The sequence below is a fragment of the Gopherus evgoodei genome, chromosome 14, assembly GCF_007399415.2.
Source record: "Gopherus evgoodei ecotype Sinaloan lineage chromosome 14, rGopEvg1_v1.p, whole genome shotgun sequence".
NCBI classification, from domain to species: domain Eukaryota; kingdom Metazoa; phylum Chordata; order Testudines; family Testudinidae; genus Gopherus; species Gopherus evgoodei.
The window spans coordinates 14,314,083-14,341,566 of NC_044335.1; the positions used below are offsets into that span (position 1 = coordinate 14,314,083).

Consider the following 27,484-nt stretch of genomic DNA (forward strand, 5'->3'; position numbering starts at 1 on the left):
CTTAGTTCATTTAAAGTCTAATCCCTGCAATCTGTCAGTAGTTAGCATAGGTATTATAAACAGTGTTACTCTTCCCATTGATGGATGGGGGTGGGAATATCATACAGACACTTTAATCACTTTGCATAGGCTTGCTGTTCTTTCACAGGCTAATGTGATACCTGCTGCTTGCCAATTTTATTGCAATGACTTATTGCTGGGGAATATTACAGTCTGCTACTTTGGGTCCTGTCACATTCATTTCTGCCAGCATCTAGACCTTTGACAAAAAATACATTCTCTTGAAATAATCAGAGGAGTGAGCTGTGTGGGAGGGAGAATTAGTGTTAGGAACTGTGGGTATGGCTACACTTGCACTTCAAAGCACTGCTGCGGCAGCGCTTTGAAGTTTCGAGTGTGGTGGCAGCGCCAGCGCTGGGAGAGAGCTCTCCCAGCACTGCACGTACTCCACATCCTCTACGGGTGTAGCTTGCAGTGCTGGGAGCCACGCTCCCAGCACTGCGGCACTGTTTACACTGAGGCTTTACAGCGCTGTATCTTGCAGCGCTCGGGGGTGTGTTTTTTTCACACCCATAAGCGCGAAAGTTGCAGCGCTGTAAAGCGCCAGTGTAGCCATGGCCTGTGCTTCTTTTCTGTATGTCAGCACAGTCTGTCTATTAGTTAGGTTCTACTGTATGCAATGAGGTTGGATATGTCTGTCTTCATTTACAATCATTATTTTTCTTTGCCAGTGGGGGAAAATTTTAAGACACCCTCCTTAAAATCTTGGTACAGGAAAGTACTTAAGTACATGCTTAATTCTCATTAAAATCAGTAGAATTGAGGCACATGTTCAATTGTTTTCTTCAATAGAGATGCTTTTCTGAATCAATATTTACATTTGCAGCCACATTTCTGTGCACCCAAGCACACAGACCGGCGCTGCAGCCATTAGGGCACAAATAGGATTTGTACATGCAAAGTGGCAATGTATCTGATCTGTGCACTTACAGCACTTAATCAAATGCTGTTTGCTTATACATGCAAATGAATAATAGCACATGCAAAATTTCAGAGATAAATGTACAAGGCAGGTTGTGGTTTCTTCAGAAATCTCAGACTCATAGTCTTTGTAAGAAGGAACCATCATGATCATCTAGTCTGATCTTCTGCACATTGCAGGCCACAGAACCTCACCCATCCACTCCTATAACAGACCCCCTAATCTCTGGCTGAATTACTGAAATCCTCAAATCATGATTTAAAAACTTAAAGATGCAGAGTATCTACCATTTATACTAGTTTATTAAACCTGCAAGTGACTCAGACCTCATGTTGCAGAAGAATGCAAAAAAATACCAGGATCTCTGCCAATCTGACATGGGAAAAAATTCCTTCCTGACCCCAAATATGGCAATCAGTTAGACCCTAAGCATGTGGGCAAGGCCCACCAGCCAGACACCTGGGAAAGAATTTTCTCAGAGCCCTTCCTATCAAGTGTCCCATCACCAGCTATTGGAGAGATTTCCTGCTAGCAGTTGCAGATTTCAAGTCTCATGTTTAATTATTTTTCTTAAATTGAACTCTTCAGAATCTTTAAGCCAATTTCTAACAACATGTAACACTCTTGCCACACATCCTCTCCAAATTATCCCAGGCAGGGAATATGGTCTAATGGTTCACCTATGGTACTGGGAGCCAGAACCCCTGAATTCTGTTCTTGGATCTGCCTCTGACTCCTTGTGTGATTTGGGGAAAGTAACTAAACCTCTTTATTTCTCCTCTATAGAAACGGGTGTAATAAGAGCTGTCCTCACAGGGTGGATGTGAGGCTTAATGTCTGTAAAGTGATTTGGGATCCTCAAGTGAAAGGCACTTCCAAAAAAAAAAAAAAAAAAAAAAAAAAAAAGGACAAAGCTATTAAGAATCTAATTTCAGACAGGCTCCAATAACGTTAGCTGGGTGTGCGGCAAAGGCTGAGTCATGCTCAGCCTTCCATTATTACTCATATTGCATTTTCTCTTAGAAGTAAAAACATTAAGCTAGGAAACAGATCTGCTCCTTAAATCATAAAGCTTTCCCTTTGCATCCTTTTTCCCTGTCCTAAATGGCATCTATAAAACTCCAAGCATGCTGCTTGGAAGCTGATAATATAGTTTACCTCTTTAGGGCTGAATGTAGTACCACACTGAGACGACAAACAGATGTTCTTCCTGTCTCAAGGGTTATTACAGATCTCATAATGATACTTTTTGCAAAAGTCAAGTTTAAGCCTGATGTCCTTGTTGAAATCCCCTCATGCAGTGCATGTTCCTGGTCCTTGTCTGAACTACAAACATAATATTAAACTGAACATATGACATTTAATGTCTTGCCTGAGGCAGCTTATATTTACTATTTGTTCTTTGCTTTCAAGCCATGCTGCCCTATAGTTTCTTTCCAGTCACTGATCTTAGGACTCATGAATGTACATTTTAGGCTTCTTTATTAAAACCAAAGTTGACTTGAAAAGACATATGAGAGATATCAATCATCCTAACAAAAATCCGTATGCTAGAGCATCCATGTCTTCTTATATCCCATATGTCTTAAACATAGGGAATTTATGCAGTAAAAATTATTTAAGCATCCAAATAATCCAGTTTCCTTTTTAATTATTATAAAATGTGTTCAAATCAACATAGGTGTCTCAGTGAAAGGAAACTGTGCAGTGAGGAGATAAACCAAACAAGAAAACTTTCCAGGTCTAGAAAAAGAAGAACCTAGGGAGAGCATTTATAATTGCACAGTGTTGCAAGTGTTTTATGTATTGAGGGACACATGATTCTCTCAGTAAGAAGTGGACTGTGGAAGGAATCTTTTTCCTTCCCAGGATGCGGAGTGTGATAGAGCCACTCGATGACTGCTTCATTGCAGCCCCTGGGAAGAATACCAAGTGAAACTATATAATCCAGTGTTTCTCAAACTGGGGTCACCACTTGCATAGGGAAAGCCCCTGGCAGGCTGGGCCAGTTTGTTTACCTGCCCCGTCCACAGGTCTGGCCAATCACGGCTCCCACTGGTCACGGTTCGCTGCTCCAGGCCAATGGGAGCTGCTGGAAGTGGCGCGGCCGAGGGACTTACTGGCCACCACTGCCAGCAGCTCCCATTGGCCTGCAGCAGCGAACAATAGCCAGTGGGAGCCGCTATCGGCTGGACCTGTGGATGGGGCAGGTAAACAAACCGACCCGACCCACCAGGGGCTTTCCCTACACAAGCGGCGACCCCAGTTTGACACTGATATAATCTATGTGATATGATTTGGTTTCAGTCTGATGGATGTGTGTCCACAGAAGGAAAAAAAACACCACAACCACCACTACTTTTGGCACTGAGGAATTTGAAATGCAAAGGCTCAGATTATTAAACATGTGTGCACTCAGCAATTAGAGCTGGTCAAAACATGGGAAAGTTGGACATTTCAACCAAAAATGTTATCAACGTTCAAAAAATTTGACCAGCCCTGCTAAATAACGTCCAATGCAAGTGCATAAGCAGGGGATTTGCTCACACACAGTCCTTCACATGCACAACCCCAGATGGCACATGCATGTTGGGAGTTTGCCGCATACACTTTTAAGACTTCGTCTAAAAATTATCATTCTGAAATTATGTGAGTAAAGTATGGCCAGGCCTTTGGGTATTTGCCTATACGAGCCCTTTTCTCTACAGTATGTTTTTTCAAACCGATTATTGATCATCAGTATGGAGTTTACTAACATTTGTTTCTTAAAATATATTTACCCCACATCTACTGCAAACCTTCCACACCACATTGGGGAATTATCAGCAACACCCAAATCAGTCTTTAGCTTTTGTCTTTGGGTTCCATGTATTGTCCAAACAACAAATAAACTCACAAAAAGCAAAACAAAACTTCCAGGGGCGGGTTCTATCCAGCCACAGCTCCCAGGACTTCCCACCTAGATTGTCCCTTCTCCAAAGACTACTGAAGAAACCTGCTCCCTTCCTTCAACTTCTCTCTGCAGTTTCCCCCCTTTCCTGCAGCTTGTTATAAGGAACATCTGTCCCTTGGCCGCTTCCAAGTTGTGAACAGGGCTGACCAGCTCCAGGTCTTTGGTTCTTAAAGGGACAGGCCTCCCTGTTACACCCCAGATACATAAATAGTGGGAGGATCATGTGGTTCCATTTAAATTCTGCATCTCTTAGACCAGTTCCTCAGCTGGTTTAAATTGGTGTAGCTGCACTAATTTAAGTGGAATTACACAGCTGAGGATCCCGCTCCACCAGCATTTGTGTGTTAGAGTTTCTTATGCTTCACGTTCTGAATCACTGAACAAAAATCCCCATGATAAATTAGTATTAGTATTCAGAGACTCTTTGAGATCAGTTTTTGTAGGAAAACACTTCTCTGATTTATGTCTAATTAACAACACATTTCACAAGGATAAAACAATGTTAAGAAGCCCAAGCAACTAAAATCTGTTGGGGAACTCTGGCTACTTTATACCCAATGTAATATAAGCAAGAAAAATGGGGCAGGTTGTAATTATGCAAGGAGATGGTGCAAGTTATCACTGTCCTTCACACAGCTGCACTGGAGATGGCCACAGTGCAGCTGGGGAGCCCAGGTCCAGCTCCCTGTTTGTACTTCTGCGAGCACTAGTTGCCAAAGTGGTCTCAGTGTGACGTTGAAGCCATGGTCCTGCCCTCCATACTGATCAGTTCAGCTAGCCAGTGCAGAGTGGAGTGTATACTGTATCCTTGCTCAAGATGGCAGAGCTACTTTTCCACAGAGCACTCTCCCTTGAGAGCCTACATGAATAATACTGTCTGAACCAGAACTTCCAGAAGTCCCCCAATATGTCTAATCACATATCTTTCCTGCTAACTCCTCCCATACTGTACACATTACAGAGCTAGCCCCCTTACCTCCCAGGGGCCTGATTTAAAAATAAATATGTTCATGACAGATTTGCAGATTATGTAATAGCATGCACAATTAATAGGGAATACTTCATGTGCAACTGCTCAATCTGTGTGCATAATTTAGGAAAGAAAATGCATTCGCATTTTTCACACCTAAATTCTAGCCTGCGTGCTACTTAGGAAGCTATATTTTTCACAGACTACCTCCCCTCTTTCACAACGCCTGGGAGACACTCTGTTGCTAATGAAAATAATTTATTTGTGGATATCATTAGTAGAGTGAAATCCCACAAGTAAGTTTCTGGCCTACAGAAATGCATCTGAAAATTGACCTCAGTAGTACTACTTACAATATTTCCCCTATGTCATGTCATATTCATTCTTTCTACAGCTTTTGGACACGGTCGTTAGTATTTTTCAATGTCTAACTAGGTGAAAAAATACTCAGCTAGAAAGGTCTTTCATCCAAAATTAAGTACTTGCGTAAATAGAAATGCAAAAAACAACAACAAAAAACGCTACTAAACTGTATTGAACATGCAGAACAGAAATAGACACAGCACATATTTACATGTATATAACAACAATGGATAAGCCAAAAGAGCAAAACAGCAAACATGGAGAGAAGACTTAGGCAGGAGTTTGTTGTTTATTTCATGTCAACATAGACAATCCTCAGGAAGATAGTGAATTTTGAGCCTACGCGGGGCATTAAGTGTGCAAGAGTTGGCTGGGAACACCACCTGGTCACAGGCGGATATTATTTTGAATAGCTCTAGCGAACAACAGAATAATATTAGATGTATATATTATCCCCTTGATACTGTTATGGTTCCATTAGCTCAAAATAATATTTTACTAGCCATCTAACCATATGTCTTTTCTGAAAATAAAGAAATAATTCGCATGGAGTTTGTTTGTAAGCTTATCATCTCTTCCCTTTTCACCATTTTTTTCTTGCCATATCCTCTCTTACTATCAAATACTCATTGAGACTCAGATCCTCAAAAGTATTGAGGCTCCTTCCATCCATTGAAATCAATGGACGTTAGGAATTTACATACCTTTGAGGATCTGGGCCTGAGTCCCTGTATTTCTGATCATGACTCTTCGGGCATTTTGAATGAATCAACTTGCAATCTTGTCACTTCGACAAAATGAGTTAGAAGTAATACCAGGTATTACACCTACTTTGAGTTCTTTCCCTACCACCGTTTGTGTTTTTACAAAGTCATTTATATCTTTAAATGTTTCTCCTCCTCTTAATGTGGTATAAACCACACAGACGGGGGAAACAGACTAACTGACCTGACCACAGAGCGAAAACAGCTGTTCATCAAGTACAGTGAAATGGATCAATGGAAATAAAAAGAAATATTTATTTCACCAGTCATTTTCTGTTAACATCTAAAATGACTGTATTTGTAATGAGGAAGTAAAAATGTTCAGACAGAAGTAGGATCTTAAAGTTGACAGAGTTTCTACAATTCCACTCAGTTTGTTTCAGGTTTGATATAAATTTCGAACTTGTGCTTCTTAAAACTGACATGTAGCTTCAACAGTTCATTGCATGTGAATTTTCCCAGCAACAGTTTATTCTTCCAGGTACAAACTCAACTAATAATGAAGAAAAACACAGTCAAAGTCAAAGGTAAACATAAAGGCCTGGAATATCATGAGTGCCATAAGGGGCATAACCTCACTCAGGTCTATTTTAATTGATCATAAAGGAAAGTTAAATGATGTGATGGTGCATAGCAGATTTGTTCCCAATTAACACAAGCTGGTCAGAAATCAGACCTCACTCAACTATTAGCTCTTGATAGCCACATAAAATGCTAAACTAGAATTGAGAAAACCGTAAAAGAATAAAAAAAGTGTCATTTAGTCACTGCAGACTTTTTTATTGTTTCATAAAAGAAATAAGAGCATACGGTATCTTGATTGCGAGCATATGGTTTAAATTACAATTTTTTCATGTTATATGCCTTCATTCCTCAAATATGAGATGTTACTATATTCAATTCAGTAACCTAGGAGACAATTGCTGGCTCTTCACTTTATTCTTCAATCTAGTATGTGAATTGCCAAAAAAATTTAAAATGAGGTGAAATTAGATTTGAGAGCTCAAATTAGTAATTTAATGGTAAAAAATCTTTACAAAAACATTGTAAATAGTCAATTTTGTGATAATTGTGGTTCTTATTAATTGAGTCCACTAACCTTAAATCTATGCTAACAGTTTTGTGCTGAAATTTTCCTTATTTTTGAAAAACACATTTTGATTTCTTATTTGCACTTATGTGTCATGATTCATCCATTGTATATAACAGAGATGATTTCTCAAGGTTGTGGAATTTTTATTATGCAGAAATCAAGTGTAAAAAACTGATATATTATCAGCAGAACATATTGAGTGCCACTATAACCTACTTGATGAGTGTAGACCCAACGTGACGGTAACAAGAGAGCTAAATATGAAACTGATAACTATGTGCAGTCCTGGTTTCATGGCACAGGATTAGCTGATATTAGATTGTAAACTCTTTGGGGTGAGACTTGTCTGTTATTCTATCATTACACCTTGTCAGCATAATGGACCCCATTGTTGATTGGCCCTGAGGCACTGCCAAAATGCATATAATAAATAATGAAACCAATTGCTCATGTGTATTCATATTATGATAAGGGGGACTTCTGTATATAATCCTTGCATTACATTATATAAAGTGTGCCTGTGAATGCATATAAGCTTATCGGGGAAGAATGCATGTCTTCACTTGTTTATGAGAAGTGCCCAGGGCGTAATTTGTAATGAAAGAGGTCCAGGAGCTCAAGAAATTAGGTTCCAGGGCTCAAGCAATTTTTTTACTTTCAGAACTGACATCGCAAGCCCAGAGGTGCTATGAACTGTCAATCCTTGAGCTCTGGAACAAATTAAGCAATAGAAATACCTAGAACACTTCTGAATGCTTGAAAATAATAATTGTGCGTACACAAAAAATAAAGACCATAAATGTAAATTGCCTCAAGACACATGGTTGTTTCTTTTTATGAACAATCAAGTGTATGTTGGCTCAAATGTATAAAGCTGTCTATGGAGTTTAGATACCCACATCCTAGAAAAATTAATGGGAAGTCAAAGATCCAATTAGATGGCTTTGCAAATTGAAGCCTTATATATCATGAGAGGAATTACACTCATATGTGTTGACTGAACGCTCTTCCTCCAGTACTCACCTGTTGTCAGTGATTTTATTCATTCATAGAAAGGATGTTAATATTTTTATGCATCCAAACTGAATGATGAAATGATATTAATAGGTAAAGCAAATTCATTAGCATCATGAGAGAGTAATTATCAGTTCATCCACAGGTAGTTATGCAGCTAATGACCTGGAGATAGAAGTATAATTAAAGCCTTCATTCATGGGCTTCACTCCCTTTAATATCCTTCCCTGGCTCTTCATTTATGTTCTATTCATTAAACTGTATGGACCATTAACTCATTAATAACTGCAGAATGCAAATGCACTGAGGTGGAGTGGATTTAATATATTCCCTTGGTTGTGAAATATGTTCCAGAACTGGGATGACAACATGTTTTACAATCAGTACTAGAGTGGTCTTGGCTGTGAAAGTCATTCAACAAAAGCAAAGCAATTCCAAAAATCATCAGAAGGTAGCAGGAATGAATGTCATTTCTTAAAACACTGAAACCCAGCAATAAGAAAAGAAAGAAAGAAAGGACTACAGCACCAAAGGATACATTCCAAATATGCCTTTTTATCATTTGGTTGAGATTAATTTAATAGGTTATTTTCTGAAAGAACCAACCTTATCATTTCCTCTATTGTATTTTCACTAATGTAACATAAAGAAAGCCAATATCTGTGTCTCACTGCTAGCTCTGCTAAGAAAATGGTCAAACAGAATTTTGACAAAAAATAAGAAAATATGTAGTGCAAAAACTTTTGAGAATTGTACTGCATTTTATGATCAACTTCACCATATACAATATGCCAATAGTTGTGCGTGCTGAGTCGGATAGTTCTACATCCACTCAGTGGTCTACTTCTCTTGCTCAGAGATCTGCTTCTTTCACTAGCCAACTAATTTCCTAGGAAAATACATCTCATGATACCTGATTCTGCAAGCCCAACATTGTGCTCCTATTGTGCTTCGTGAAAATTCTGTGAGATCAGGACATATAGAAGATGTCCCCTTATTTCATTTTTTTATTTCAAAGATGCTCGGTTTTGCATCACCTTTTTGTTTTGCTGTTAACCTCACTGAGATATAAATGAGATGCTTTGCAGTATGAGAGGAAGGACGATCTTGCAGTTAAGTTACTAGACTGGATTCAAAAAATTTGGCTTCAGTTCCTGACTTTACTACTCCCTGTGTGACCTTGGACAAGTCACTGAGGGCCAGATTTTCAAAAGTGCTCAGCACCCTGTAATAACCATTATGACACTCCAGGCCAGACTTTCAAGTAAGATCAACTCCCAACATGCTCAGCCCTTTTAAAAATTTGGCCATTTATTCTGATGCCTAAACAGGAACAGAGCTTCTTTGAAAATCTAGCCCTTTACTTTCCAAGCTTTTGTTCCCCCATCTGCAAAATGAAATGATAAGAACTTCCTCTCACACTCTCTCTCATCTGTTAAGATTGAAAACTCTTCAGGGCAGGGACAGTCTCTCACTAGGGGTCTGGACAGTGCCTAATACAACGGGGCTTGCTCATATCTAGAGCTTCTGGGCACTATTGTAACACAAACAATAGATGAAAAAGTTGACAGTGATTATTATAGACAGTTTCTTCCCCACAGAGGTGGAATCAAAAGTAACAGGCAAAGGGTGCATATTTCCTTAATATTGTTATAATGATATTGTAGCTTCAGCACTTGTTTTTATGTGTTATGCCAATTCTGAGGTGAGCTATATGTTGCTGTTATAAGTAATCATTTTCTGGCAGCATTCCTGTCACACCAGTCTTTCTTAGGCAGCCAGACGGCTTTAAAATATGACTGCAGGTTTACAATTATCATGGCAAAAAAGTTAATTAACAGGACACTTAATCACATTTTTGAGCACTAATACATCAAGTTTAGATGTCATCTTCATTAATATGCTCCAATATAAACATTTCTCAAGACGGTAAAAGTGCTGTGAATAGACTTGTGAAGAAGAAATGATTTTTCTCGCTGAACAGCCCGCGTGTGATTAAGTGTTCAGTCTCTGGTAACAAATGAATGCAACAACCTTTAAATCCTTTCCATATAGACAAATTCATGTATTTTTCATAATAATATTGCTAGAACTCTAGACGGGCCAGTGGATCTTAGTGACTTGCTCAGTGTCCATCAGATTTATAATGCTACATTGCACAGGGAGACATGATGACAAGTTGATAAACAAGCTAAAATAATACAATTTACTCCACATCTTTTGTATGATCTCAGCATTCAGATCATTCCAAAAACTCACCTTGGAAAAAACCATGATATGGCTCCTAAGTACTGGTATTGGGTACATCGAGTCCTGGTGCCTCATCATGCTTCATACTCATTAGCAATATGCATGGCAGAATTTCATCATTCTTTACTGAATGATAGAAGTCCTACTTATTCCAGCAGTGCCAACATTTAAATTTGATGTCAGTCGTATAGTCTCATCCTAATTTCAAAATCTCTTGTGCTTATAATATCTGTGCCTTAATTGCACATTTAATCATAAGCATTACAGAATCTCTCTGGCAAATCAGAAAGAAAAATTGCTGTGTATGCAGGTATTGGAAATCAAATAGGAAATACATAGGAAGTCGTCATGATCTATCTTACTGAAAATTCATAAACATGTAAAATTGCAACCAATCCGCAAAATTTAGTGAATCAATTTACCCTAATAGTACTCTTATGTCACTGAATATTTTGGATTTACTTTACTATCCGTAATATCTAAAAGATATAATGTTATGTAGAATCCTAAAGCCACCTTTGCACTAGGGCTTTTCAATGTACCTGCAATTAAATTAAATTCAAATAAAAGCATGTGGCCATTTGGTTCCAAATTTCTCCTCCAAAGAGCAGATATAGCAACATTTTAAAATCAACCCTGAACAAGAGACAGATTTTAACATGATGCTTAAAATCCTCAGATCTTCCAGTCTTCAGAGCCTAACACTCCTAAATCAGCACTGAGCTTACAGTGTGTCTACTGGATTAAATACAGGAATGTTATAGCAACTGTAAGATTAAATTGAAAGTTAAGCAGATCCTAGAAATGCAATGTTAATATTGAAATGTGTTGATTAAATCATTCCCGGGAGGCAAGGCAGCACTTTAAATATTAGTATATGCATCTCATGCATGGCAACAACCTTGTCATGAGACACAAAGCCAAAAGGAGCCAGTGTGGTCTTGGGACCTAGTACAAAGTCCACTGAAGTCAATGGAAGTCTTTCATTTCATAATGAAATAGATGACAGAGTAAAGACTAAGCTTTTGGGGGAATGGATTCTCTTTTTATTAGATGCATGCAAAAGACCTAACACAATGGGGCCCTGTTTGCTAATTATGGCCTCTAAGTGCTACCACTAAAATAATCAATAATCATAATTGAAACTGATCAAAAATAAGTAATATTTTGGATAAAATTTTATCTTTTCTTGAAAATTTGGTTGAAATTTCTAATTTTGATATTTATTTATTTTTTGACAAAGAAGATATAAAATAGTGATTTGGGGGTTGACTAAAGATGGCAGGAAAATGGCTTATGCCCAGGGGTGGCTCTAGGTATTTTGCCGCCCCAAGCATGGCAGGCAGGCTGCCTTTGGTGGCTTTCCTGTGGGAGGTCCCCTGTCCCACGGATTTGGTGGCATGCCTGCGGGAGGTCCAGCGAAGCCACGTGACCAGTGGACCCTCCGCAGGCATGCCGCCAAAGGCAATCTGCCTGCCGCCCTCGTGGCGACTGGCAGAGCGCCCCCCATGGCTTGCTGCCCCAGGCACGTGCTTGGCGTGCTGTTGCCTGGAGCCGTCCCTGCTTACACCATTTTAAATTCTTGACACAGGGCAAAAGATTTGCTTTATATGGCCATTTACAGTTAACCATTATAGCCCAGTATTAGAAAATAAATGGTGATCCAACTTCTTTTAGTTTAACCATCATCACCACCAAACCAGTATACATGTAAAAAAAAATCAGAAAACTAAAATTAGCAGCAGTTCCTCAGTTAATTCCAAACATGGTTTTGACTCAGAAGTATGTAAATTGTCGTTCATGCTTGTGGACGGGCAACAAATGCCATTGATCTTCTGACATTTAGTATTTCAGTAAGATTACCAATATTTCCATCCTAGACTGCTGCGTGACATCACACCAGTGAAAAGCTATCGTGGAGCTAACAGTCCTGAGCAATGCGTTATCACAATGCACTTTCTTTTAAATGAGATACTTTTAATGAGTCTCTGCTTGTTCAGTCTCCAAACATAACAGTCGATTGAAAGAAACCTTTTCTTATTTCGTAAACATTGCATTGTTTCTCTCTTGCTGCAGTGGCCCAATCAACGTGACAAATGTGTTTGTAGGTCTGCTTAGGAGACTCTCCCACAGCAACTAATCTCTGATCATCGTTCTGGTCCCTATTCCTTTTGCCAGACAAATTTCTTTCTTCTTCAGACTCCCACTTGGTTTTCTTGCTTGCCTAAACTACCTCTTAGGCCTGGTCTACACCTAAAAATTAGATTAGGTATATTGTACAGGGCTGTGAAAAAAATTGCACTCTGTGCAATGTACTTAGCTCAACCTAGCCCCCACAGTAGACACAATTGGAAGAATTCTTCTGGTCAACCTAGCTACTACCTCTCAGAAACAGGGCTGGCTCCAGGCACCAGCATCCTAAGCAGGTGCTTGGGGTGGCAATCTGCAAGGGGCGGCAGTTTGTGTGTTTTTGCCCCCAAGCAGCGCAGCAAATTGCGCGTATCTGTGGTGGCTGCAATTTGGCAGGAGCTTCTATGTTCAGCTGTCCGCAGCGGCGCAGCTTCTGTCTTCCGGCTGAAGACAGATGCTGTCGCTGAACTGCCGCCGCCGCAGAAACATGCAAGCCACCCTAACAGCACATGGACTGCTCCTGCCATCCGTGGCGGCAATTAGACGCGCTGATTGGGGCAGCAAAAACAGTAAAGCCGGCCCTGCTCAGAAAGGTGGATTAATTACATCAATGGGAAAAACCCTGCCCTCAATGTAAGGAGCATCTACACTAAAGCTGCAGTGCCATAGCTGTGCTGCTGTAGCATAAATATACCTTTAGTTTTTCCAGGGTCATCTGAACATACAACTCCTCTGCATACCTTGACGGTTTTCAGAGTATCCAGGACTGTGAGTTATCTTGTCACCCCCTGCTTCCAGCATGAGAGAACTTTGGTTGTGGTAAACGTGTGTTGGCTTCCTAACACCATCAGCCTTTCAGATACTCACTCTCCTCTGGGTTATACCAGCCTTGCCTTTGCTTGACAACTTAACAAGAGCTAAGAGTTAACTTCCTTGAAGAGTTCCCCTGTGATATCCAGCTCCTGACACTGGCTACTCACAAAAATCCCAGACCCTTTGCCCCCAAAAGAGCAGTGTACTTCAGTTTAAAATCACTGCGTCAGTATAACACACAGCACTTGTAATGAAACAAAAGAAAAGAAAACAGAGTTTCCATTAGAAACAAGAGTGGTAGAAACAAATGGTTACAATACAAAACAAAATAAAAAATGCAAACTAGGGCCTACACTTATTAATAGTTACCTTTCCTAGCTTATAAAGTAGATTTCCCCCCAATGTTCAGACTGTTGCAGAGCTAGCTGGCTTCACAGGAGACAGGATCCAATATTTCATGAAAAACACCCCTGCCCAACAAGATGTCCCATCAGTGAAAGGATCCAGATCCATTCCGTGTTATACTGAAAAGGGTCATTTGTCTTTATTCAGAGATAGGGCAATTCCCCATCTATGGTAATGTTCTTTTTTTTTAAATCTCCAAGTAGTTTTGATTGTTTGCAGTTGTTTTGGTTGGTTTTTCATGGACTGTTCTGTGATGGGGCAATAGTAGACAACCGAACCTTGCATTACGTCACTGGCTGACCAGGAAGGGGTGGCAATTTCATCCTGCATGAACAGGGCCGGCGCTTCCATTTAGGCGACCGAGGCAGTCGTCTAGGGAGCCAGGATTTGGGAGGGCGGCAGACTGTTCCGGTGGACCTCCCGCAGGCGTTCCTGCGGACAGTCCGCTGGTCCCACGGCTCCGGTGGAGCATCCGCAGGCAGGCCTGCAGCAGGTCCACCGGAGCCACGGGACCAGCGGACCATCCGCAGGAATGCCTGCGGGAGGTCCACCGGAGCCATGGGACCAGCGAGCCGGCCCTGCGCCTAGGGTGCCAAAAACCCTGGCGCCGCTCCTGTGCATGAATAGGCCATCACCGAATAGTATCAGTCCTTGGTGACACCTTTTAACTTTAAGACCATAAGGGCATAAACTTCAATATAGTTGCATTATTCCTTAAATATCACCCACACATTACATCGTGAACAGTAAGTTGAAAGCTTTCAATAGAGCCCTTACATGTGACCCTTTATGGACAAACATTTGATGTACTGAATTCGTGAAGTCTGGGACAAGAGTTGCTTGCAAAGAACAGCGGACCCTGTGCCAAGGGCCTATGTGTTACACATACCAGTACCAGTCAGTTCATTTTTTTTTAATCAGTTTTCTTATTCACATCAGCCAGACAAGCTCTGTTTAAAAGTGAAAGGCATTCACAGTTGCTCAGAGGAGAGACACATGGTGATTTCTTCCTTAAGAATTCCCATTATTGCTGCCAGTGAACTGGGCCAGTTTGTTAGGAAAATATAAATCTGAGACCACACAATGTTATTTTCACAGTGTCACTATCCTGGTTTTGGTTTCTCTTTTACATTGATATCTTCCAGATCATTTTCTCCACACTATTCATTGACATGGTGAATGTGGATGATAGTTTTCATCTTGGCATTTGTCTGATTTAGTGTTGCATAAAGAGGGCTGAATCTAGATACATCCTTTATTTCCACGCTTTATTGATGACCCTTCATAAATCACTCTGGGCCCGGCTTTGCTTTGACAGTCATGAGTTATGAAGTCATCAATAACTTGTGGAAATAAATCAGGTAGCCAGTGTTAGCCCATTGTACATTCACTATTTATGCAACAGTGTTTGGAGCTAAATACCCAGATAAACCATGTCATGTACACAAAGACAACTGAGTCTTGAGATACTGTGCTCTGGATGTGAATATATTTTAGATAATATCTATTTTTTCCCCACAAAAGTGTCTTTAAGGGCAGTGAAGGGGCTGAGTCAATAGAACAATAGATTAATTCAATGTCAGTGGAGCTGTTAGAGCACTAGACATCTGATTTTCAGAGGTGATTAACGCCTGCGGCTCTCATAGACATCAATGGGAGTTGAGGATACTCTACTTCTCTGAAAATCAAGCCCTAAGGCACAGTTTTTTTTCCTCTGTGTTTGTATAGCACCAAGTGCAACAGCATCCTGGGCCATGAGTGGAGCTCCTAGGTACTACCACAATGGTAGGGCAATGGGATGAGAGATCCAGTATTGCTTTCAGGGGACCCTTGCTCAGGCATCCAGTGGAAGCCTGCTGCTTCCTTTTATCTCTTGCTCCCTCCTCACCGCCACCTAAGGCTGGGAGGATCTCCCTCCTGGCTTGACTCTTCAGCCAGTGGAGGGCAGTGTACAGATAACTTCAGGCAAGATTATTAACCTTTTCCTGTCCTAGCCCAGGATAGGCTTTGCCTACCTCATCACAACCAATCAGTAGGTTTTATTTAGACTAGTTTTAATGGTTTGATGCTTGCCTATATTTATTCTTCTCAGGCCTGATCCCCAGAGGTACTCTGCATGCATAACTTGCAAAAGCTCATCACTTCTCACTCTAGAATGAAATGGGTCCCCATTCACTACTGAACTGACTTCAACGTTCTGGTATTCATTTGTAAAGTTCTAAGTAGGATATGACCAGGCTACCTCAGAGACCACCTCTCCTGAAACCCACTACAGCAGCCACACCACAGCAGCTGCAATTGTCCAGCATGCTACATTTTTAAAAGCCTTTATATAGACTTGATATAGACCTCTGTAGACTTTGGTATCCAAAATGATCAAGAATAATTCTATCTTCCTCAATTCAGTTTGCATTCTCTGGCCTGCCTCTTTGCCCCAGCATTCCCCAAAGAACTACGGAAGGAGGAAACCCTATAGAACATTCAAAGATCAAAGCCTCTGATTAAGTCAAGAGAAGGATGGAGAACTGGCTGTCCTTCTGGATACCTCTATTTGTTTGATCTTTGCAGAAATTTCAATGACAGGCCTACTATAAATGCCTAAAGAGATTGAATATTAGTTCTCACCTTGAAAATAAATATGTTTCATTTGAAAAATGTAATATAAGCAAACAGGATTACATCCTTGTTTTCAGTATTAACAGGAGTACGCTCTGAAAAATAGTTGATGCTCTGTACCCATCTCTCAATATATCATGCAATCAAATTTCCCTTTAAATCTCACCAAATGAACTCCCAAAGTCATTGAAGAGATAATAAAATAGGTTACAACACTCATCTGGTATACAGCTAAATGTCTTTCATATATCTTTAAGTGGTTATTAATCTCTGAATTAGTTTAGAATACATTAACCTTCAAGGTAAATTAGATCAATCAAGAAAATGACTCACAAGACTAGGTCTATCTTTTTTTGCTCAGATTCAGAGTATGTGCCAAGAATGTAGCACCGGGGGATAGAGGGAGGGGAGGGCAAAAAACGCTTCAGATGTAGCATGTGTGTGTGTATGTGACATCATTTATCATGGAAAGGCTCTGGACATTCATCTTCTCATTCCTGTTTCTCTGCACATAAAATTGTTCCTCAAGACAGGAAGCATGAATGATTGGATGAAACAAAATGTTTACCATTCTGCTAAAATGGGAATTGTGCTGTGAATGCAGGATGACATGAAGTCTGTGAAAATTAGGTATAATCATATTCTAAGGTCAATTTGTTTTCCACTCTGGGATTATTTTTAGCCTTGTTTATTTTAACTGTGTGGATGGCTGAAAGCCTGTTCTGGTCTATTTTGCAAAAAGCACGTACAATACAGTCATTCCTCCCACGTACTACTGCAACTTCATTTTCATTTTTCTACTTTTTCCTTTCAAAACAATAAAACTAACAGGCTCCTGGAAGAGAAGCATCACTACTGCTTCTGTTCATTGTGCCATGGCCAGTAGCATTCAAAAAATACCCACAGCATTCAAAGCGTTTTGCTACTGATCATTTTCTAAAAACATTCTAAGAAAATTAATGGTGCAATCGCAGGAACAGTATAATTTCCACATAGAGCACCTAGTGAGGTCAAGCGTTCATAATAAGAATGACTATGTGTAAACTCTTTGGCACAGGGGCTTTCTCACTATGTTTGTATAACCCCTACCACAGTGCGGGCCCCGATCTGTGTATACATGTAAACATGCGCCCACACAATTATCTTTAGCCATGCAAGCTGGATATGTTTCAACATACAAATGGAGTTTTATTTGTCTCTGATGAGCATGGCAAAATTGCAGACCCTTTTAACTATAAGCCATTTGACCAGCAAATTTCAGCCATCTTTATGGCTGCCACTTACTAAGCTACAGCTGATGGCTTTCTTCCATACCTAGACAGTATTTACAGGCTTTCTTGCCTTTCCTCAGCGACAAGACTTAACTTGTTCACTGATCAACTAGATGCCAGGTACATACACTCTAAAGCACTCTCCAAGGGCTTGTCTTCATTAGACATTTCTACCTAGAATTAATTATTGCTAATTAAGTGAAGGTATTTAACATATTTTTAAAAGCCAGCATGGATGTTTCCCATATGTTTGATTCTGGCTATTAAGCACAAACATTAAGTCCTTTCCTGGTCATGAACTAAGGGCCTGATTTTGCCATCCTTAGTCTCAAAGAATAGTACCTTGTGCTGCAAGTAGCCTCATCCAACTCAATGCCACTTAAACCCCTCCCGCACATCTTGAAATGTCTACTATACCAGGAGGGCCGGGTGTAGTTGGAGTAGAGCTGATAATGCCAGCCCCAGGTTAGATGAAGACTCCCCTATGCTTGAGGCAGTTTTAAGTCCCTCTTGTGCCACTGAAGCAGCACAAAGGAGAAATCAGAGGAACTGGCCCAAAGCATTGAGAAAGGATAACAGTCACTGTGGACATCATCACCAACCTACCTGTCACTCAGGATTGTAATCGGAGTATCATCTTTGATTTGGACCTCTCTCTAGGTCCTCACATCCAGGATATATCAAAATCTTACCAATTCTTTCTGAATCACATCCCTAAAATGTGGCCGTTGTTATTTATCTGCATAAAGAAAACTCTTCTCCAAGCTCCCATCATCTCATCTCGATTACTGCAATATCCTTCTCTGACCTTGACAAATGCAATCTTGTCCTGCTCACAACCATTCAGAATGCTTCTGCAAAGATCATTTTCTTCCCAAGCCTGTCTCTTTGACGATATTGCCCCTGTCTTTTGCATCCTTCCACTGGATCCACCTTCCCTGTTTCATCAAGTTTAACCTGCTTGTATTCCTTTCAAGGCCCTTCATGGTCAATCCCTATTCTACCTATTATCTCTCATTAGTTATCAAGCTGTCAGTGCTCACCTTCAATCAACCCAGGATATCAACCTCCATTGCCTACTTGTTACATTTTTAAACGGGCATCTTTGTGCTTCCTCCCATGTTGCCCCACATGCTTGGTAGGCACTTCCTGAAATCTCTGCAACCTATTTCCAGCTTCAAATCCCACCTCAAAACTCTCCTTTGCTCTGATGCCTACACACACAAAAAAAAAACTTGATAAGGCTGCTCGTGCGCAGAGAGCACACTTACCATGATGGCCAATATTGTCTCATTGCTTACTTGTACTTCTGCATCTGACTGTATCCATCTGGTGTTTCTTGTCTTATACTTAGAGTAAGCTTCTTGGGGCCTCGATCATCTTTTATTCTGAAATTGTACAGCACCTCGCACAATGGGGTCCTGGTCCAGGCTGGAGGTTCTAGGCACTACAAATAATAATAGTAATAAATTAGTGTTAACATCACCAGATCCCAGTGGTGAGATCAGTGAGGAACTCCACTAACTCATGAGAAGTTTTTGCCATGCAAGAGCGGGATCTGTACATCAGAACTAGTTCTATCTTCTCTTTATCCTGGAACTCCGATACCAAATAGACACTCTGATCATATTCCTACTTTTGTGGCAGGAGACACACTCCATAGCATTTCCATAAAACCCACTCAGCTCCTCCCCTTCGAGCTACACTGCACGTGTTGAGCCAAATAGTCTCATTTACTCCAATTACAGAAAATTACGAGAAAGCTTTACCCTCACTAAAGTGTATGACTAAAAGTAACATTTCAGCAATCTTGTTACAATTAAATAGAACTGCTGTCTGTGCATGCTGCAATTAAAAATAAAATGGCATTTAAAGAAAACAAATCAGCTTGTAATTGGCATTTTAGTTTAAAGTCCATTAAATATAGTGGTAAAATATTATTTGAAAGAATACTAACAATCTTTATATCTACAGGCTCTGTGGAAATATCGACTGATTCATGCTCATAACATCCTGTGATTAAATATATTTAATTTCATGCCTATGACGAAAATGAGTAGAGCTGGGTATAAATTTTGTTGCATTTTTTTTAATGAAAAATATCAGTCTAAATCAACAGTTTGAGAAACAAGTCAGTTTTGACAAAATTTCATCAAAGAAATTAAAAAACTTCATTGTATTTAATGTTGAAACATTCCATTTTGACCTATTTTGGAATGGAACATTTCAATTTTCCATTTAGAAGTGAAGTGAAATTTGTTCATTTTTATGTTAATGAAACAAATCTAAAAAGGTCAAAATAAGAACAAAACATTTCAAATTTAATAGATGGTTTTCAGAATTTCATGTAGTAGGCAACTTAGAACTTTTGGGGGAGGGGTTGTTATATTTTGGAATGGATTTTTTTTCCTTCAGAATTTCCCATGAAAGAGACATCTCCATCTCCATTAGTGGCCAGTCCCAGATACCACAGAAGAAAATGCAAGAAACTCTGTAGTAGACATTAGTGGAATAATCTATCCACAGGGAAAATTTCTTCCTAATCCCATTCCTTCAAGCCATCACCACAGTTGACTTCAATGGGGCCTAAATTTTGCATTCTAAACTTTAGTGGGAGGAGCCTGGTTTTTAATCCTTACTATTGTAATTGTGGATGTTCTCATAAACCACGTAAATGTCTTTGTTCATGTCCCTTTTGAGTTTGCTTTCTGTGAATATTCTAGTGAATAAATTTACTTGTAGAAATATTGATTCTTTTTTAAAATGGCAAATATTGCAGAACATGCATAGAAAGCAAGTTTCAAATTAGAAAGCAGAAGTATTTACACTGGAAACCTAATTCTAATGCTCATCCAAGTCGGGCAGGATAAGTATCATCCAGGTAGGATCGTAACATGGTAGCAAACAAACATCTTGCATTTTAAATATCAAATATTCATAATCAAGTGGATGTGAATGAGCTGGAGACCAAGAATTATTTGGTGAATCGTTCTGAATAATTAATAAATCTTTGAAAATCACAGTCTGTTCCTGGCCAATTTGTGAACAGAATGGGAGCAAAATGTGTTGAATAAACTGTTTATTATGAATTATTTATTCAGCTCTAATAAAACTCTTCGTATGGGGCTGCTTTTCCTCATCTGTGTCAATCGGAAGGAGATACATTATTAAAACAGCACATAATTCCGTAGTTAAGTATCAAGGAGGGAGAGGTTATTTGGGAATAAAGTTTTCATTTTAAACTATGGAAACTTTGATCAAACATACTGAATTACTGCCAGATAGGGTGGGGACACGGGTTGGGGCTACTTTTGAGTACTCCAGCCCCTCATCAAGAGCAAGTAGATAGTCTGGGGCTCCCCACAGCAGCCTGGGCTCTCTGGACAGCTCTTTCCACTGTCCTGCTCTGCCTTCTGCACTTAACAGGGCCTTCTGGGAAAGAGGAGGAGCAGGGGTAGGGCCATGAAGGGGGCGTGGCTCTGGCACATCACATTGTTGCATTTTGAAAAGGTAGTTACTACACTCATGGCGTTTGTACTGTTTCCATTCAGTATATTCATAGCATGACTGCATCTATAACAAATTTTCACCTTCAAAATATAATCAATACTAGGGCTGTCAATCGCAGTAAACTCACATGATTAACTCAAAAAAAAATTAATCACAATTAATCACACTGTTAAACAATAGAAATCCAAAAATATTTAATGGGTTTTAGTTGGTTGTTTCTCTACAGTTTCAAATATATTGATTTCAATTATAACACAGAATACAAAGTGTACAATGCTCACTATATTATTTTTGATTAAATATTTGCACCATAAAATGATAAACAAAAGAAAATTTTTTCCATTCACCCGTTACAAGTACTGTAGTGCAATCTCTATCATGAAAGTGCAACTTACAAATGTAAGTTGTTTTTGCTACATAACTGTAAACAACAAAAACCAATCCACAGTGTCAAACTTTAGAGCCTACAAGTCCACTCAGTTCTACTTCTTGTGCAACCAATTGCTAAGAGAAACAAGTTTGTTTACATTTTCGGGAGAGAATGCTGCCCACTTCTTAATGACAATGTCACCTGAAATTGAGAACAGGTGTTTACATGGCAATGTTATAGCTGGTGTCACAAGATATTTACCTGCCAGATGTGCTAAAGATTCATATGCCTCTTTATGCTTTGTCCACCGTTCCAGAGGACATGCTTCCATGATAACGCTGGTTAAAAAAATGATGTGTTAATTAAACTTCTGACTGAACTCATCGGGGAAGAATTGTATGTCTCCTGCTCTGTTTTACCCATACTCTGCAATATATTTCATGTTATAGCAGTCTCAAATGATGACCCAGCACATGTTGTTTGTTTTAAGAACACTTTCACTGCAAATGTGATAAAATGCAAAGAAAATACCAATGTGAAATTTTTAAAGATAGCTTCTGCACTCCACCCAAGATTTAAGAATCTGCCTTTCAAAGATGCGGAAACTACAAACCCCAACCACCAAAAAAGAAAATCAACCATCTCCTGGTGCCATCTGACTCAGGTGAAGAAAATGAACACATTCTCCACAGCATCAAGGAACATATGAATATTCAGTGCATCTGGCACGTAAATATCTTGCGATGCCAGCTACAGCAATGCAATGCAAACACCTATACTCACTTTCAGGTGACATTGTAAACAAGAAGTGGGCAGCATTATCTTCTGCAAATGTAAACAAATTGGTTTGTCTGAAGGATTGGCTGAACAAGAAGTAGAACTGAGTGGACTTGTAGGCTCTAAAGTTTGACATTGTTTTATTTTTGAATGCAGGTTTTTTTGTACATCTCTACATTTCTAAGTTCAACTTTCATGATAAAGAGATTGCACTACAACACTTGTATTAGCTGAACTGAAAAATATTTCTTTTGGTTTTTTTGTGGTGCAAATATTTGTAATCAAAAATAAAGTGAGCACTCTACACTCTGTATTCTGTGTTGTAATTGAAATTAATATATTTGAAAAAGAAACATCCAAAATGTGTAAACAAATGGTATTCAATTATTATTTAATCACATGATTAATCTTTTGAATTGTGCAATTGTGATTTTTTTTTAAATCTCTTGATAGCCCTAATAGATACCTTAACCCGGGCTAAAGCCCAGCCTTTCTTTTGAAGGCACACATTTTGTCTGCAAGATTGTGAGCTCAAATCCAAGTACCAGTATTGCTGACCATCTCATTATACCGGCACAAGTACTCAGCTTTGCTCCCACAATTCAACTATGCATGTAAATATGCAAGCACAAACAGCCTGGTCATAGCTTGTTCCTGCAACAATGAGGCAGCTCTTCCAAAAATTTACCCCAACACATATAGTGTAAGTTATTCTCCGCTGCCCTTTGTGGTTAACCCCCTCAAAGCATTTTCTAAGGCACTGAGCCATAAAATACAGATAATATGTGTAACTTTAAGCACATGACTAGGCCCATTGAAGTCACTGTAACTATTCACATGCTTAAAGTTATGTGTATGCCTTAGACTTGCTCCAAATATTTTTTTAAGTTAATTGTTGTTAGTTTCATCATATTTTTCAAGTGTTGTCTCAATGGTTCTTTTAATAAATCAGCTGTTTGTGTAGAGTTGCAGAATTTCCACTTTTTTTTACTTTATTTAGCAAGTGAGTGTTTTGCTAAATGTTATTTCTAACCATATTACGGGCACATGGTATAGGTTTATTTTTTTTAATTTGTAGAGAGATTTCTTCAGTGGTGTGATTTTAGTTAAAAATCCCTAAACTACAGATTTAAAAAGTTTGTTTCCAAATAAACTAAATACATAGGATTTCCATTTATTAATCTGCTGTTTGGTTTGTTGCACTATAATTAAGTCACCTAGAGTGGAGGGGGAAGACCACTCCATTGAACTTGATGTCTTTATTAGAGCAAGTAATGAATTTTAAGGTAGTCAAAGGCAGAAATCAGAATTTAAAAAAAACTGCTTACTTCTCACATCCCCATTATCTCAGCTGATGAAGGCAAAGGAGGATAAGTTGAAGGTGTCTGGATATCAGCTTCTCAACTCTTCATTCCAAACTATTATATTCTGAGACAATAGGTATGAACTTACATCACATTCATTTAGCTTCAGCTGTTACAAAAATGGATGAAGACTGTCAGTTGCTCAGTATTCTTAAATGCCTCTTCTTCCCCAGTGGAAATCAGCCTAGTTTGGATTTTCCAGTTCTGTGTTACTAACATTTGGCTCACTACTTGAAGTACACATGCTTTAAAATTTTTGACTATAAGACATGTTCTTGTCACTGTAAACGGCTTCTGAGAGAGACATTTTAGGATTGACAGAACAAGCTGAAAACAAGATAGATTTATGTTAACAGACAATTGTTCTTATACAATGCCCTTTAGGCTCTTATCTGAAGAACAAACACTTTTGGAGCAATCTGCATGTCATTTTTTTTTAAATATCTTGTTAATAGTTGTGTGCCACTATATATAGACAGTGTAAATAGATCAGCTACCTCCTAAGCAGCTCCTCATGATCTGGGTGGCTCTGCAGCCCCCTGCCTCAGCTTTCTCCTTTCAGGTTTTTTTTTCCCCTCTTTTTTTAATATATATAAAAGAAACCCACAGTCTGGTTTGGCTGAGTCAGTGGCTTGGCCATCTACTAAGTCATTTAGTGAAAGCCTACCCCTGCCAGGATATACCAGTCTCAAAAAGAACAAAAACCCACCAAGTCTTTACCTTAGTCTCAAACTGGGATCAGCCCCTCCTCCCTGAGTCTCATGTTCCCACTCGAAAATTCTCTTCAAAGTTCAAACAGGCTCTTCTGCTCACTCTCTAGCTGAGTTCAGTTCCTTCTACTTAAGGAGCTTTGTTCTAAAGTCTTTTCCCCTGCATACATCCCATGAAATGGGCTGTAGCCCATGAAAGCTTCTGCTCAAATACATTTGTTAGTCTCTAAGGTGCCACAAGTACTCCTGTTCTTTTTTCTCCGTAAGAGAAACATCTCATAGGTCCCCAGAGGGCAGAGAAGGTGTTTAGTCATATAAGCTCAGCTGGCCAGTCCATGTCAATCTTACACCTCTCTGAAATGGGAGCAATCAGCAGATAGTCCTCCTTACCGCCTGCTGAATCAGAGCTCTGTCAGAGCCTTCTTATTCCCCCCTAACATCTACAGCTATTTGCCAATGCCTAGCTTCCTTTTTAAGGCCACTTCCTTAACTACCATAGCCCTGATTCAGCCATCTGACCCATCTGTCACATGACAATTTATTACTACTCCCACCTGGGGAGATGAGCTGAATTAGTCACAGGTGGGGCTGAAGCTCAACACCTCTTAACAGGTCCAGCTAACATGCGACAGCCAGTGATAATAAGCTCTCTGGGGCACATTTTTGACAGTTTTTGTGACATTTGTTTGCATAGTGCTTAGTATAGTGGTGCTTTTATCCCTGATTTGGGTCCTTAAGCAGAAGAAGAAATTTTTGAGTATTATCTGAGCATAGATGAAATCTTTTGTCTTTGAATTTCTAGAAAGAGACAATATCATCCTTCAGCTCACACTGAGTGTAGGACAAATTTTACTCTCAGATAAGCATACACAACTTCTATTGACTGAAATAGAATGTTCAGCTAGGTGTCTAAGGGCCATATTTGATCCTTGCAATGGTTGCATGAATTGGTTCAGATAGGTAAGATAGCACCTGAACCTTCACTGAAACGTAAACACATCTTGAAATCAACCTTTCCTGTAGTTAGTGAAAGGCTGCAATTTTTTGTCTCTAATTACTGATGAAAGTCCTGTAAATCTGCTGGGCTCTGGCCAGAAACCAGAAGTACTAGAATGTCATAGGAAAAACATTCCCGGGAGATTTCCAGCTCAGATTTGTAGACTTGACAAGTTCACCTAGACATCTGAAATGTAATCTCTTCTAGTCCAGATGCTCAGCTAGTGTAAACTGCCACAACTCCATTGGCTTGAGCTGGTGTAAACTGGATGTCAATGCAGCTATGCCTATCTATATCAGCTAAGGATCTGGAAAAGCCCTGGACCAAATGTGAACTTACAAACCTTTTGGGCTTCCCTACTCCACCTAGACTCTACTCCACTTTCATATACCATGTACAGCAGTTAGCATTCCTAACCCATAATTCTCCTATATGTAGCGATAGTGGTACCATGGCATCTTCTGACTTTAAATATCGTGGTGACTGCAGGGAGCTGGGGTGAAAGAGTTGAGTTCTTAATGGTGTTCACTATACTTACTGCTTTTGAAAAGCTATGTGAATAGCTGAACAGCTATTTTTTACAAGATAAAATTCAAGTGCAGTAAGAGTGAATAAAAAAATAACCCTACTTTCAAAGAGCTGCTAAAAACTCTTGTTTCACCTCATAAATAATTTGTGGTTTCCTCTGAATCACCTGTGTTCCTCTAACAGGGTTTTATAAGGTCAAATGGCATTTTCATGGCAACCAGATTGGCACAGAATTGTATTTTTAATCCCCTCCAAGATTTTAAGTGCTCTAATAAAGCTCAATATCAATAATTAGGAAAGGAATAGTTGTAGGCTTGACTGTATTTTTCCATCTCATAATGCTTTATAAAGTGGCTATGTCTCTTTTCATTTCACAGCCCATGTACCCAGCCTGATAATTGTATTCCTTTCTAAGCCAAGAGAAAGAAGAAAACATCTGCTCCTTGAGATCTACCATTGGGTAAAATTAAAAAAAAAAAATCATGATTCAAAAAATGAAATTAAATTAAATCCCAGAGAAAACAACTGTGTATGTCAACTATTATTTTTTCAATTTACATCAATTCCTATTTGCCCTTTCCCTTAACTTAATTAATTAAGATCAATTAATGCTTTTTGTTCTAAATCCATATTTCTCACAGAAATAAATGTGGCTTTGGTACTGATTCTGAGAGAATTGCATTAGATGGTCAATAAAAAATTAAGCTGACTACTTAATCCACGGCACATCCAACTTTTGCAAACTGAGTTGAGGATGGCTTCCTTAAAATGAGATTTTTTTAATGTCTTTTGCTTTACTGTTGAGGTTTTCTCTGTTAAAATCTATGGCCTTCAGCACCTCTGTCACAATTTCAGGATGAAATAGCAACATTCCAGTACAACATTGATGGATTTTTACCATACTGGACATATTTGAAGATGGGGAAAAGAGGCATCTTGAGCAGAGTGTTTTGCTCAACTCATGACTCCCTTCCCTTTCAGAATTATCTAAGAAAAATGTTATAAAGAAGCCTCATTGCTCTCTAAAATCTTTGCTAAAGGAACTACAGGTTTGAATTGGCAAAGTGCAGGGCTACAAAACCTGATGACTCTAGTGAGGTTGATGGCGCTTAGACCACATAAGATCAGCTCCTAGAATGTTATTTGTACACTAGAAATTAAAATGATTGTTTCTTATAGTGTCTCAGGTGCTAACGTCATACATTCGGATCTCAGGTAACTCCATGGACTTTAGCAATCTACACCAGCATACATGAGATCAGAAGTAGATGAATGCTTTTCCAAAGCATTATTCCTTCTTCAATTTATGTAAAAAATCTCTAGAAATGGCTAGAATGGCAAACTCACACTGTATGTGTCAATGTTTCTTTTTTCTTCAAAATACAATGTGAAGATTCCAACAAGGCTGAGTTCAACTGGTACTTCATTCTGGAAGTCAATACTTAGGTCTTCCATACTCAGTTGCTCCCAAAAGGAACCACACTAATAGTGAACTAGGAAATCATTCTAGTACATGGAGATTTGCAACATCTCAATAAATGTTTTTTTTGTGTCTTAAATAAAAACATTTTCCCATATAATTATGCAAACTATAATAGCTCATT

At 39.2% G+C, this 27,484-nt stretch overlaps 1 long non-coding RNA gene across 3 annotated transcripts in view; it reads right to left on the reverse strand.

Moving 5' to 3' along the window:
• The window catches only part of LOC115634919, a 61,275-nt gene that overhangs the window by 27,595 nt on the left and 6,196 nt on the right, over positions 1 to 27,484 (reverse strand). Inside the window, exons 2-3 of one of the 3 annotated variants that reach the window (XR_003996473.1) lie at positions 23,610 to 23,754; positions 18,926 to 19,071 (exon numbers count right to left, since the gene is read on the reverse strand). This is a non-coding gene — a long non-coding RNA (uncharacterized LOC115634919). Of the gene's footprint in view, positions 1 to 18,925; positions 19,072 to 23,609; positions 23,969 to 27,484 lie in introns of those variants that run through there. The other 2 variants (XR_003996472.1, XR_003996474.1) reach the window with 2 other exon arrangements.